This window comes from Lissotriton vulgaris, chromosome 6 (assembly GCF_964263255.1).
Source record: "Lissotriton vulgaris chromosome 6, aLisVul1.2, whole genome shotgun sequence".
Lineage (NCBI taxonomy): Eukaryota > Metazoa > Chordata > Amphibia > Caudata > Salamandridae > Lissotriton > Lissotriton vulgaris.
Window position 1 is genome coordinate 1,689,088,111 of NC_141694.1, and position 13,225 is coordinate 1,689,101,335.

General features: G+C 43.0%; 1 protein-coding gene across 3 annotated transcripts in view; it reads right to left on the reverse strand.

Moving 5' to 3' along the window:
- Positions 1–13,225, reverse strand: part of LOC147709322 (spermatogenesis-associated protein 7 homolog) — a 1,261,012-nt gene that overhangs the window by 479,338 nt on the left and 768,449 nt on the right. The gene's annotated exons all lie outside the window — the stretch shown is intronic.

The window sequence follows — 13,225 nt, forward strand, 5'->3', positions numbered from 1 at the left end:
AACAAGATCACAGCAGACCAGCTCGCCACCTCCCTGAGCCAGCACCCTCCTGCCAGCTCAGCGAACCCCAGCCAGGCCGCCGACAACCTCACGAAGTGGATCAGCAACTGCGCGGACGAACTCGCCCCACTGAGGACCCCGCCCAGCAGACCCGGCAGCAAGAAAGCCCCATGGTTCACCGACGAACTCAAGAGCTCCAAGAAGAACTGCCGAGCCCTCGAGAAAGTCTGGAGAAGGGAACCGACACCGGACAACAGGACCTCCTTCAAACTTGCCACCCGGAAACACCACCAGCTGATCCGCGCCGCCAAGAAAACAGCATTCAAGGACCGGTTGGACAACAATGCACACAACTGCAAGGAACTCTTCAACATCGTCAAAGAGCTTTCCAACCCCAGCGCAGGAAACAACGACATCACCCCATCGCAAGACCTCTGCAACTCCCTGGCTTCATACTTCCACAACAAGATCGCGGACATACACAACAGCTTCAACAACCAACCAACGCACACCATGACCGAACAACCACCCCCCACCACCACCCTCCACGCCTGTACCCCGATCAGCACCGAAGACACCATCCGCACGATGAACTCCATCCACTCCGGATCACCGACCGACCCCTGCCCTCACCACGTCTTCAACAAAGCCGACGCTGTCATCGCACCCCACCTGCGAGACATCATCAACACATCCCTCGACACCACCATCTTCCCCGAGAGCTGGAAACACGCCGAACTCAGCGCCCTACTCAAGAAACCAACAGCGGACCCCACCGACCTCAAGAATTACCGACCCATCTCGCTCCTCCCGTTTCCAGCCAAAGTCATCGAGAAGACCGTCAACAAGCAGATGGCCGCTTTCCTCGAGACGAACGGATCCCTCGACCCCTCACAGTCCGGCTTCCGAGCCAACCACAGCACCGAGACCGCCCTCATCGCCGCCACCGACGACATCCGAGCCCTGATGGACAATGGAGAAACAGCGGCCCTCATCCTCCTAGACCTCTCCGCGGCATTCGACACGGTCTGCCACCGCACCCTAGTACGGCGCCTCAGCAACGTCGGAATCCAGGACAAGGCGCTGGAGTGGATCACCTCCTTCCTCGACGGGAGAACACAGAGAGTCCGCCTACCACCGTACAAGTCAGAGGCCACCGAAGTCATCTGCGGCGTCCCCCAAGGATCATCTCTGAGCCCCACCCTCTTCAACGTCTACATGAGCCCCCTCGCGGCCATCGTACGCAAACACAACCTCAGCATAATCTCCTACGCCGACGACACCCAGCTGATCCTCTCCCTGACCAACGACCCCGCCGCCGCCAGAGCCAACCTGCACGAAGGGATGAAAGAGGTAGCCGAGTGGATGACGACCAGCCGCCTGAAACTGAACTCGGACAAGACGGAGGTCCTCATCCTGGGCTCCTCTCCCTCCGCCTGGGACGACTCCTGGTGGCCTCCCGCCCTGGGCACCGCACCCAAACCGACAGACCATGCACGCAACCTGGGCTTCATCCTGGACTCCTCCCTCTCCATGACCAGGCAAGTCAACAACGTCTCCTCGGCATGCTTCAACATCCTACGCATGCTACGGAAGATCTTCTGGTGGATCCCCACCGAGACCAGGAAGACCGTCACCCAGGCCCTCGTCACCAGCCGACTGGACTACTGCAACGCCCTCTACGCCGGGACCACCGCCAAGCTCCAGAAGAGACTCCAGCGGATCCAGAACGCCTCAGCCAGACTCATCCTCGACATCCCACGAACCAGCCACATCTCCGGACATCTGCGAGACCTTCACTGGCTCCCCGTCAACAAAAGAATCACCTTCCGCCTCCTCACCCACGCACACAAAGCCCTACACGACCAAGGCCCGAGCTACCTCAACAGCCGAGTCAACTTCTACGCTCCCAACCGCCACCTCCGATCAGCCAACCACGCCCTCGCCGCCGTCCCCCGCATCCGAAGAGCGACTACAGGAGGAAGGTCCTTCTCCCACCTGGCCGCCAAGACCTGGAACTCCCTCCCGACCGACCTGCGCCTGACCCAAGACCACCTCTCCTTCAGGAAGAAGCTGAAGACCTGGCTGTTCGAGCAGTAGCGGCTCCCCCCCCCCCAGCGCCTTGAGACCCCACGGGTATGTAGCGCGCTTTATAAGTGTCACTGATTGATTGATTGATTCTCGTTTGTGCCATATCCATGCGTGTAGTCGGGCAAAAGTTTATTCCTTTCTTTAGGAGTGAGGTTTCTGCTTCTGTAATTTGTCTTCCTGAGAGGTTGATGATTTGTAATTCCTCATTTACTTCCCCTTCTTTTGTTTCATTAATCTGGTTTCTGCGCCCACTTTTTCGTTTAAATTGGTTTCGCCTGCGGCTCCTCCTTGTTGCGGTTTTGTGAATTTGGGTCGCCAAGCTCTCCCCCTTCCCCTTGCTCGACCACGTGTATTTCTTTGCGCCCCGGGATTGTGTTCCCATTGTCTTTGTGATAGGACTAGGCGCATATCCCCTAAAAAAGCTTTTTGTAATGGATCCAGATTGGAATCATCCTCACTAAGTTCTGCTGATGTTAGGGACGTCAGACTTGATGATGAACTGGCTATATTTGTTTTTGGCAGTTTGAAGGGGTCATATTTTCGAGCAAAAGTGAATATGCGCCCTTGCGCATAATCATTGGCATCTCTTTCAAATTTTGTTTGTTTTCTGATTCTTACTTCCTCCTCGTGTTTTTCAATTTGCTTATTTAAATCATCTTTGAATTTTGTCATTTCTGTGTTGGGTTTCAGATTGTCTAATTCTTTTTCCAATACTCTCAGTTGTTCCTTTGTTTTTTCAAGGGCAATTTCTATGTGTTTTACGAGTATTTTTATCAGTCCTAAAGAGGAGTTTAGTGTGTGTTCGCCCCATTCTTGAAGCAACTCGTTTGTTACATCCTGTTGGCTGGGCATCAGGAGTATGCGTAGGCCCCGCGGTACCCTTTCTACTTCCAGATATTTTTGTAAGGAGATTAGTTCCCATGATTTATTTATTTCTTTTTTGTTCAGTTTTTCCCATAAGCTGAGTTTTTCCTTCGTGTCATTTTTGCCTTGTTCCTTATTACTTTCCGTAGGTTTGCTTACATCACTCTTTTCAAACATTGTGACAATGAGTTCTTTTCTTTTTGCATCCCGTTTATCCATATTGTAACTCTCTTTTGATTGATTCCCCTTTTACGGATATTATGTGTCAATTGATATTTTTTTATCTTTGTTTCGTGTAACGATTCCGTTATAAAATCTCTCTTTATTTGTTGATAGTACCGAAAATAGTTCACTCTGCTCAATTCTACAATCGAATTTTTATTGCAGGTTCAATTATTTGCATGTAGGTACTGAATCATGTTTTAAAGGAGAATTTTATTGCCAATTAACCGGTTTTCACAGTGTTGTGTTTGAGTCTGTTTGTTAATTCAACAAGTTCACCCAGACTATGTTCAGTCAGCGCCTTTCAGCGGTCAAGCACTCTTACCTTGGAGTCTTCCCTCCGTGGCAGGTGAGCGACCGCTTCCTTTCCTCAACCGTCCGATGCTGGGTTAGTCAAAAAATTGTTGTTAATCACAGGTGAGCACCTCGGGAAGTAAATATCATCTACCATATGGCTCCCTTCCTCTCCCGTTAGGCGCTGCTTCTTTTTGGCCGCGTTACTCCTGCAGTTGAGCCCAACTGCTGTCAATTTCAGCAAGGTTTCCCACTTCGGGGGAAGTATGGAGTCGCAAATGAATGGAATCGTTAGCTCGTTGTAGTGAAAAAGACTTTGTATTTATTCCATCAATCCAAGGGGTATCAAAAGCAAAAACAACCAACGCGTTTCGACCACTGCATAACAACACAAACTGATAATCTAACTGGTTTGTCAGTAAAATGCTAAATGTAATGTTTAAAATTGTTTTTTTGGTTAATGATATGCTAAACTACAGCTCCCAGAATTCCCAACATTACTACAGTGTATCATGTGACTTGTAAAATGTTTCGAACACGCCCATTCAAGGGTGTGTCCATCAATGTTTGTTTTGGACCTTTAAAAACTGTGAGCTCTCGTGCACAAACTGACCGTGATCAAGACAGCGGACGCTGTCGAAACGCGTTGGTTGTTTTTGCTTTTGATACCCCTTGGATTGATGGAATAAATACAAAGTCTTTTTCACTACAACGAGCTAACGATTCCATTCATTTGCGACTCCATACTTCCCCCGAAGTGGGGAACCTTGCTGAAATTGACAGCAGTTGGGCTCAACTGCAGGAGTAACGTGGCCAAAAAGAAGCAGCGCCTAACCGGAGAGGAAGGGAGCCATACGGTAGATGATATTTACTTCCCGAGGTGCTCACCGGTGATTAACAACGATTTTTTGACAAACCCAGCATCGGACGGTTGACAAAAGGAAGCAGTCGCTCACCTGCCACGGAGGGAAGACTCCAAGGTAAGAGTGCTTGACCGCTGAAAGGCGCTGACTGAACATAGTCTGGGTGAACTTGTTGAATTAACAAACAGACTCAAACACAACACTGTGAAAACCAGTTAATTGGCAATAAAAATCTCCTTTAAAACACGATTCAGTAACTACACGCAAATAATTGAACCTGCAATAAAAATTCGATTGTAGAATTGAGCAGAGTGAACTATTTTCGGTACTATCGACAAATAAAGAGAGATTTTATAACGGAATCGTTACACGAAACAAAGATAAAAAACTATCAATTGACACATAATATCCGTAAAAGGGGAATCAATCAAAAGAGAGTTACAATATGGATAAACGGGATGCAAAAAGGAAAGAACTCATTGTCACAATGTTTGAAAAGAGTGATGCAAGCAAACCTACGGAAAGTAATAAGGAACAAGGCAAAAATGACACGAAGGAAAAACTCAGCTTATGGGAAAAACTGAACAAAAAAGAAATAAATAAATTATGGGAACTAATCTCCTTACAAAAATATCTGGAAGTAGAAAGGGTACCGCGGGGCCTACGCATACTCCTGATGCCCAGCCAACAGGATGTAACAAACGAGTTGCTTCAAGAATGGGGCGAACGCACACTAAACTCCTCTTTAGGACTGATAAAAATACTTGTGAAACACATAGAAATTGCCCTTGAAAAAACAAAGGAACAACTGAGAGTATTGGAAAAAGAATTAGACAATCTGAAACTCAACACAGAAATGACAAAATTCAAAGATGATTTAAATAAGCAAATTGAAAAACACGAGGAGGAAGTAAGAATCAGAAAACAAACAAAATTTGAAAGAGATGCCAATGATTATGCGCAAGGGAGCATATTCACTTTTGCTCGAAAATATGACCCCTTCAAACTGCCAAAAATATAGCCAGTTCATGATCAAGTCTGACGTCCCTAACATCAGCAGAACTTAGTGAGGATGATTCCAATCTGGATCCATTACAAAAAGCTTTTTTAGGGGATATGCGCCTAGTCCTATCACAAAGACAATGGGAACACAATCACGGGGCGCAAAGAAATACACATGGTCGAGCAACGGGAAGGGGGAGAGCTTGGCAACCCAAATTCACAAAACCGCAACAAGGAGGAGCCGCAGGCGAAACCATTATAAACGAAAAAGTGGGCGCAGAAACCAGATTAATGAAACAGAAGAAGGGGAAGTAAATGAGGAATTACAAATGATCAACCTCTCAGGAAGATAAATTACAGAAGCAGAAACCTCACTCCTAAAGAAGGGAATAAACTTTTGCCCGACTACTCGCATGGATATGGCACAAACGAGAATAGATATGTATCTATATATTCGGAAAATCAAACTTGCCAAATTCTTTGCAGAAAGAGAAAACAAACCAAAGATACCCAAACATCAACCTAAACCAACGTCCAGCTTATTAGCAAAAGAATTGGAGGCATATTTAACTGTCTTGAACCAAAATGCAGAAGAGGGCCAGGAAATCAGCCTAAACACCGCAATACCGCAATTAGGTGCAGGAATGAGTAATTTGAAGGCAAAATCCAAATTTTATCCCCAGCTAACACCAGGAAACAAGATAGATATGTTTCAAGAGGCGGTTATCCATGATTTATATAAAATCACCAAAATGAAGGGTACAGACAACTTATCAAGGAGTGAAAGAGAAGCCCTAACCTCCCTAAAAAATTATCAAAGATTTGAAATAAAATCAGCAGACAAGGGCGGGAATATAGTGCTATGGGACAAAAATCTATATATTATAGAAGCTATGGAACAACTAAACAACCAGCACTATTATGAAGAGCTAATGAAAAACCCACTGGACAACATAAAAAGAGAATTGGACAAAAAATTGCACCAATGGGAAACTGAAGAACTAATTGACTCAGATGAGAGGAAATACCTAACAGTAGATTTCCCAAAAACAGCAACCGTGTATTTCTTACCAAAAATACACAAAAACCCCACGAAACCACCAGGGAGACCAATCGTATCTGCCAATGGTTCTCTACTTGAACCTCTGTCGAATTTCATTGACTATTACTTGAGCCCCCAGGTAAAACTATTAAAATCCTACATAAAGGATGCAACGGATTTTCTCTGCAATTTGGAACAATTAAATTGGCAACCCAATTTCATCATGATCACAATGGATGTGATCTCGTTGTACACCAACATCGACAATGAGATGGGCCTCAACGCCTGCAAATACTTCCTAAAAGAACGGAACATTCATTATCAAAGCCACAACGACATGCTAATGGAGATGATAAATAACTTATTGACCAACAATATCTTCATGTTTGGCGATCTTCTATACCGACAAAAAAACGGCGCTGCGATGGGCTTCTCATTTAGTCCTAACTATGCCTGTACAGCAATGGGATGGTGGGAGGAAACAACAGCATGGAATGAAAAGCACCAAAATTACACACAACACATCATAACATGGAAAAGGTTTATTGATGATCTTTTCATAGTGTGGAATGGGGGAGAAGAAAAATTCTTGGAATATTTCAAAATATTGAATAACAGCACACCATGCATAAAATTCACCTACACCATAAACCAAAACAGGGCCGTTTTCCTTGATACGGAGGTATACATAAATAACAACCATGTAGAAACCACTCTCCATCGAAAATGCACCGCTACCAATGCAACTTTGGAAGCTACGAGCTTCCACCAACAGTCATTGATATCAAGTATCCTGTATGGGGAATTTCTTCGCTTAAGAAGAATTTGCAGCGAAGAAACTGAATGGCACAAACAGAGTAAGAACTCAATAAAATGGTTCCAAAAAAGGAAATATAACAACCATATTGTACAACAAGGCTGGGAGAGGGCAAATCAAACAACAAGAACTGACTGTTTGAAGAAGAAACAAATTCCACCCTCCACAGCGGAAGAACCAATCAGGCTAATTTTGAACTACAGCCAAGAATCCAAGAAAATAAATCATATTTTGAGAAAAAACTGGAAAATCCTACGATTAGACCCAATCATACGCCAAAAAATGGGCAAACACCCTGTAATAACATACAGAAGGGCCAGAAACTTGCAGGGCCAACTGGTTCACAGTCACTTTCAAAAGACTGCAAAAAAGAAACAATGGTTACAAACGAAAGGCTTCATAAAATGCTATAACTGCAAAGTGTGCGAGATTGCCAAGCCAACAACAGAAATAACTATGCCCAACAAAAAGATCTGGCAAATTAAAGAATGCATAACATGTAACAGCAAATTTACCATATACATGATCGAATGCCCGTGCAAATTGAGATATTTTGGCAGCACTATTTGCGAGCTAAAAAAGCGCATTTTGGAACATGTGCGTGCAACGGTACACAAGAACAGGGGTAATGCCGTTGCCAAACATATGGAAGCCAACCACAGCGGTGACTGGAAACAACTTCGCTTCTGGGGTCTGGAAACAATGAGCCTATCAGACAGGGGTGGTCACAATGAAAAACTGTTAAGACGCAAAGAGTCCAGACACATATTGAACTTCAGAACAATGACTCCGTATGGATTAAATCAATCAGAAGAACTGTACATACATCTCTAAGAACTGAAATGACTAATTACTAACACCTGAATTTCCTATAGCATCCCGTTTTGACATATTTAAAACTGTTCACCTATTATGTTCATTCCCCTCACTTTTCCTCACTTTTGATAAAACTACGCACACACTCCACCTATATCATGATCTAAATCAAATCATGAATTGGTATAGTCTCGCCCACTGGAGGGCGGCACTTCCTGATAAACGCAAATGATATTTTCGAACCTTAAGGTCTAATCATACCACTGCATAACAACACAAACTGATAATATAACTGGTTTGTCAGTAAAATGTGAAATGTAATGTTTAAAATTGTTTTTTTGGTTAATGATATGCTAAACTACAGCTCCCAGAATTCCCAACATTACCACAGTGTATCATGTGACTTGTAAAATGTTTCGAACACGCCCATTCAAGGGTGTGACCATCAATGTTTGTTTTGGACCTTTAAAAACTGTGAGCTCTTGTGCACAAACTGACTGTGATCAAGACAGTGGACGCTGTCGAAACGCGTTGGTTGTTTTTGCTTTTGATACCCGTTGGTTTGATGGAATAAATACAAAGTTTTTTTCACTACAACAAGCTAACGATTCCATTCATTTGCGACTCCATACTTCCCCAAAGTGGGGAACCTTGTTGAAATATATATATATATATATATATATATATATATATATATATATTACGGGGTCATGGAGGTCCCAGTTTATTTCGAGTGAAGTTAAAACACCACGATCCTTACTGAATGTAATGTATTTTTATGTTTTGGGTTACATATTGAGGGTTTTATTTTTCTTGAGAGATTGGCGCTGTGAACACGTGCAACAAGTCTGCGATCTATTCCTCTCATGTGCAGTTTCAGCCACGCATTAGGTTAATCTCTTGAACAGTGACAGGCTGAGGATGCATTATATGATTGACTGCACTTTGCAGTTCATTAGGAAATTTAAATATTGATCAAAATTGTTTGATTTTCTATACCAGCCACACTGTTGAGACATGATTTCAGGGCAGAGTCTAAATCACAGAATGGGTCTGATCAAGTGCATTGCCGAAAACGTAACAGTATTTTCTTTATGTTTATGCGTGCTTCTAGGAGGAAGGGCTATATATACTTACCTGTATTTGGCACCAATAAGATTGACAAAGGCTTCTGCGAAGCCGAAACGCGCCTCTCCTGTCGTGGGGACGTGGGAGACCCGAGAAAATTAAAAGGACATATTCCTACAGCTTAGAGTGCGTGCCTTCTTCGTTGAAGCAGGATTGTATCTTTGATATATATATATATAGATATATATATATATATCTATATATATATATATCAATCCAAATCGATCCTTCCAAGCCTGAGAGCGCTCCACAGTGTGTGCTCAACCCGGGGGCTGGATCATAGCCCCGAATTATTTTAAGAACAAAGAGGGCGGCACAATTGGATACTTTTATGAAGCTTTAATCACACACAAACACTCCACCGACGCGTTTCAGCCTCACGGCTTTTTTCACGGCCCTCTTTGTTCTTATATATATATATATATATATATATATATATATATATATATATATATATATATATATATATATATATATATATATATATATATATATATATATATATATATATATATATATATATATACACACATACATTATTTTATGCATAACATGTATATAGGCCGGGCGTGGCTTGGCACCCGACGGGAATGGCGGTGCCTGGGTGAAGCTCCTCGGGGACTCCCGGCGACTACTATCTTCCTGTGCTGTTTCAGCACTGAAACCGCGATGTGAGACTGTCGGAGCATTCTCTCCTCCTCTTTGGACTATTGCGGTCTTTTTTGGATGTGAAAAACCAACTTTATTTTTTGGTCATTGTCGCTACTCCGCGGCCGCCATTTTGTTTCTTCACTAGCGCTGACTCGCCGAATTGGATACACCTCTGAAGGACTATGGTACTTTTGCTCCTACGCTTTTTATTTTTTCTGGTTGTCTGTTTCCTCATGGATATCGTCTAGTTTTTTCCTTGCATGTCTCTGGATTTTTCTCGATGCCTTTCTGACTGACTTAATTGCGGCGGCCATTTTGAATTTCCTTTCTCTTCACAATCCTTTCATTTTTTGGCCTCGCTCTTTTATTACCTTGCTTTATGGGAAGAACTAAAGGCACTCTTCCTTCGAAGCCTTCTACTAAGCGCATCTTCATCAAGAATTCGAAGATCTTTACCGAATTCTCTCATATACAAGTCTCTTCTACGTCTCTTCCAGCAGACGATATGGCGGCTTCTGACCCCGCTTCGACGTCCTCAGGGAAATCCCTGACTAAACGTCTTAAGCAGAATCCACCATCTCCGCCTAAAGCATCGTCACATGTTTCATTGGAGATCTTATTAGAAGAGATTAGGGCATTACGCCCTTTTATGGAAGAAACAAATGCGAAACTTCAGGTCCTCACGGACACTTGGACGCAACTGGATACTAGAGTCACTGCAGTCGAACAATCTATCTCATCCATTACTGCTACTTGTGACAAGCTTTCTCCTCTACAATCTCAAGTGTCTACTCTTCAGCGTCAGGTTGAGGAGCTTGAAAATCATAATAGACGCAATAACCTCCGTATTTACGGACTTGCTGAAGGACAGGAGGGGTCCGACCCCTAACGTTTTTCAAGTCTTTCATTCCTAAAGTTCTACATATGCTGGAGGGCACTGTGCTTAACATCCAAAGAGCGTACAGATTGGGACGCCCTTCCTCATCTGCTTCTCCCTCACAGAAACCACGAGGGGTGATCCTCTATTTCTTAGAGTACACAGACTTATTAAAAGTTATTTCTGCTGCCAAGTCTTCTCAGCGTGTTACTTGGTCCGGTTCTACTTTGTTTTTTGCCCAGGACTATGCTAAAGCTACAGCGAGCAGACGGAAGGCTTTTCTCAACATGAGATCTGCGCTTCGCGCCATGGGCGCTCGATATGGACCTTTTCATCCCTGTCTCTTCAGAATCACCTATAACAACAGGACGACGACTTATGAGGACCCGCTTCGCCTTCAGAGTTTCATAAACTCTCATCACAATGATCCAATGGATGCCTCCTCTTCAAATACTGGCTAACTATTCGTTTTTTCCTTTATAATGTGGTTTTTTTACCCCCAGGTCGTCTTTATTGTGATTCGTCTATATATTCATGTATTATGTATCCTTATTGTTTTTATTTCCCATAGTTCTTTCCTCCTCTTGACGTGATGTTACCCGGCCCCTCGTTCTGCTTGGCCCCGGTTATCCTGTCCGCCCAGTCTGGTTCCTTCCCTTCCCTCATCTCCTTGAATTCTCCTCCTGTAAGGTATGTTGTCAGTTCATATTCACTTTTTGTTGTTCACTTGTATTCTTCTCTTATTGTTCTCTTTGCTGTCTCCTGAACTTGCTCTTTTTCTCTCTTTTTTCTTTTCTTTCAACCTTCCTATCTCTTCTTTATTTCCTCTCTTCCTTCTTTGCTCTCTCTTCCATTCTTTCTTCATCTTCTCCTTTTTCGTGCACTTTCCTTTTTATCTCGAACATTCTTTTCTCTCATACTTTTTCTTCTTTCTCAAAGTTCTAATTTGCTTCTTTCAATTGCACCAAGATATCGTTTTATTCATGTTTCATGCATTGTATGCTCTGTGTATAAAATGTATATTTTTATTGTGTTACATTCAGAGTTACCTCATGGAACGTTAAAGGTTTGAATTGCCCCATTAAAAGACAACAAGTGTTATCTCATTTGGCTAGATTAAACTCTGACATTGCTATGTTACAAGAGACCCATCTTAATGATGCTGAAGCTTCTAAATTAAAACGGCTTTGGGTGGGTCATGTTTTCTCCTCCCCAGCTTTAGGGAAAAAGAATGGTGTTGCTATATTAGTCCACAAAAAGTTTAATGTTTCTGTTATTCATAACGAAATTGACTCTGATGGCCGCTGGGTGATCTTAAAATTGTCAGTTGATAATATACCTATTACTATTTTCAATGTTTATGCTCCAGTATCTGTTGACTCTACCTTCTGGCCTCTTATTTCGGACAAATTAGTCTCTTTAGATGACAACTATATCATTTTTGGCGGTGATTGTAATAAAGTTATTGATCCCTTCCTTGATAGGCACTCCCCATTTACTTTCATTAGGTCCAAAATTCACACTCCATTTACCTCTACCATACGACGTAAATCTCTAACGGATATCTGGAGGCTCTGCCATCCGGACCTCCGAGAATACAGTTATTTCTCTCCCCCCCATAAGACACAATCCCGTATTGATTATCTCTTTCTCAGTAAATCCCTCACCCAATGTGCTCTTTCCTCTGAGATTGGTTCCATCCTGATTTCTGATCATGCCCCTGTTATTGTTGATTTTGACCTGATCCCCTTTTCTCCCTCCTCTGGTAGATGGCGCTTTAATAATTCCCTTCTGGCTGATTCCAAATTCTCTAGCCAATTCAGTTCTTTCATTGCTGACTTTTTCTCTACTAACACTACTCCTGTCTCTTCTCCAGTTATGATTTGGGATTCATTTAAAGCTACCGCTAGGGGGTTTATAATTAATTACGTTTCTCAAAAGAAAAAAGTTTTTGAGCAACAATCCTCTCTTCTTCTTACCAAGATAAAAAAATTAGTATTCCTACTATAATTCGCCTTCTGAATCTTCTCTGAAAGACCTTATTACGGCCAAAGTTGCCTTCAATAAATCCCCTACTGATGCTGCGGCCTCCTATTTATTGAAGAGTAGCGCTCGCTATTATGGGGGTCAAAATAAAATGGGAAAACTCTTGGCTAATTATTTGAAGACTCGTCAGGATAGAACTCTAATCGGGGCGATAACAGACTCCGCTGGCGTTTCTCATTTCAAAGACGCTGATATCTTACAGGAAGTTGTTACTTTTTATAAACAACTTTATACTCCTGAATCCGTCCCTCTTCCTTCCGACTTGTCCTCTTATTTTCAATCACTCGCTTCTCCTCCCTCTTCCTATATTGATTTTACCTCACTCGATTCAGATATAACTCTATCAGAAGTCTGTCATGCAGTTTCGGTCCTTAGACGAGGTAAAGCCCCAGGTCCGGATGGCTTCACTATTGAGTTTTATAATCACTTTTCTAAACTTCTCCTTCCTCATCTGCTTTTACTTTTTAATTATTTTATTACTAATGGTTCCTCTCAGGGCACTTTTCAGGAAG